The sequence below is a fragment of the Psammomys obesus genome, unplaced genomic scaffold (assembly GCF_907164565.1).
Source record: "Psammomys obesus unplaced genomic scaffold, mPsaObe1.curated_primary_1811, whole genome shotgun sequence".
In the NCBI taxonomy this organism is placed as follows: Eukaryota; Metazoa; Chordata; class Mammalia; order Rodentia; family Muridae; genus Psammomys; species Psammomys obesus.
This window is the reverse complement of record NW_026590486.1, coordinates 4,257,302-4,259,653: the sequence shown is the minus strand read 5'-3', so window position 1 is coordinate 4,259,653 and position 2,352 is coordinate 4,257,302. Positions and strand designations below refer to the sequence as shown.

General features: G+C 43.2%; 1 pseudogene; it reads right to left on the bottom strand.

The window, feature by feature from the left end:
• Positions 1–700: 700 nt before the first annotated feature.
• Positions 701–821, bottom strand: LOC129676985 (small nucleolar RNA SNORA17; annotated as a pseudogene).
• Between the last annotated feature and the right edge of the window lie 1,531 nt (positions 822–2,352).

Here is a 2,352-nt window from a genome sequence, read left to right as displayed (position 1 = left end):
CTCTCTCATGATGACCAGGTGATGGGTGCAGTCAAATCTGCACTGTCCTCAGACATCAACATGTTCCTAGGCAGCAGCCCAAACCGGGAGGTCCAAATGACCTTTAGTGGTAACAATCCTTGCTGATACAGGCCACGGACCCATATGTGGCTGCCAGTAGCAACACAGGCCAGAATCCCACCATGGTCCCAGGTGGTATCACCAGCTACTCACATCAGACTGTTCCTCTCTACCCTTGAGTCTCCTGTTTGCTTCTCTTTATTGTGCCCACATCCTTCTGTTTCTCTTCTATTTCTTTACTACTTAACTTGCTCCTCTTAGTGGTGCCCGGAATCTCTGAGTATCTTGGGTCTGGGGTCATCTCACAAGTGTCTCAGGAGTGCTGTGCCTTGTTGGTGCATTATGGCACCAGGCAGAGGTTATCTTGAACATGGTCTGCCCCTCCCATCACCTAGTCCTGTGCAGTGCTGGACTGGTAGTCATCTCAGGGTAGCTTCCTCTCCGGACCCCATGGCACTGGTCTGGTGGTCATCTTGTTCCTCACCTGGCTGGCCTGAGTGGCTCCTTGTAAGAGTTATCTGTCTCCATCTCATGCCTGCCAGGTGGTGTTCTAGTCTCTGGCTTGTTCCCCATCCTGGGAGCCCACCCAAGCCTTACTGGTGCCAGATTGATTGTCATCTCATGCTCACTTTTTTCAGGGAATGTTAGGCTACCAATCATTTAGCTGTTCATAGGTGAGAACACTGAGCATAGACATGTCCTCTCTCTTCTCTGTAACATAGTGACAAAGCAACTACACCTGAAAAGCCTCTAGGGACAGGGAACAGCAACTTCTTAAAATGAGTGTATAAATGCTTTTATTTAGTTGCTCACTCTGTGAATAGAGTTATTGTGAAGCATGTGTTTCTATTGTTTCATATTTCCCATAAGACTAAGCATCTTAAATCCACTGGAATGGAGAGTATAATGGTGTACAATTTCATAGCTGCACTCCCTGCTCTCTACTATCCCTGCACTTCTTTATTGTTATCTTAAAAAATTAGTTATTTTCCAATATGACTCTGAGATTCCATGTACACCTGTCAGAATGACTAAGATAAAAAAAAATAAGTGACAGCTCATGCTGAAGAGGATGTGGAACAAGGGGAACACTCCTCCATTTCTTGTGGGAGTAGAAAACTTGTACATCCACTTCAGAAATCAATATTGGCAGTTTCTCAGAAAATTGGAAATCAGTTTACCTCAAAACACAGCTATACCTTTCCTGTGCATATACCTAAGATGCTCTACCTAAGAGTCCACTACACTTAGGCATATACCTAAGTGTCTACTACAAGAACACTTGCTCAACTATATTCATAGTAGCTTTACTTGTAATAGTCAAAATCTGGAAACAACCTAAATGTCTCTCGACAGAATGAATAAAGAAATATGGTACATTTACACAACGCAATATTACGTAGTTGTTAAAAATAATAACATCATTAAATATGTAGGCAAATGGAACTAGAAAAAGTTATCCTGGGTGAGGTAACCCAGACCCATAAAGAAAAATATGGTATGTACTCACACATAAGTGGATATTAATTGTAAAATAAAGGAATACTGTGCTACAATTCATAGACACAGGGAAGCTAAATGACAAGGAGGACTCAAGGTGGCAGGGAGCATGAATCTCCCTGGGAGATCCATGGGAAATAAACTAGATATCATAGGTGGATGAAAGGGCACTGGGAATAGGAGATATCAGGTCATGGAAGGATGGAGGAAGTACTGGGAGAGACAACTGGAATTGGGAGGCATTTCGTGGCTGAGATAGACAATTAGTACAATGGAAATTCTCAGGAATAGATGAGGGTGTCCCCAGATAAGACTCCTAGCAATGAGGGATACAGAGACTGAACTGGTCATCTCCTAAAACCAGGCAAGACTTCCAGTGAAGGGATGGGAAACTATCACAGCCACAAAACCTTCAACCTTCAATTTGTCCTGCCTACATGATTTGCTGGGATAAAGGTGGCACAGAAATTTTGGGAGTATTCAATCAATGACTCGTTCAGCTTGAGACCCATGACAGAAGAGGGGTTCTACCCCTTACACTGCCTAGAAAGGATGGAGCCAAAAAGGATTGGAAAAAAAAAAGGGCAATGGTCAATGGAATGATTCTTAATATTTTGCTATGCTCAATTTTGGATACTCATAGATTGTTGCCTGACCCAATTGTTCTTATGCAGTAACTGATGGAAACAGATGTAGAGACCCAGAGCCAACCATTAGGTGGAGCTCACAGAATTATTTTGGAGTCAGAGAACCCACTTCCTCATACTGGGCTGCCTTGTCTAGCAAGGGAGC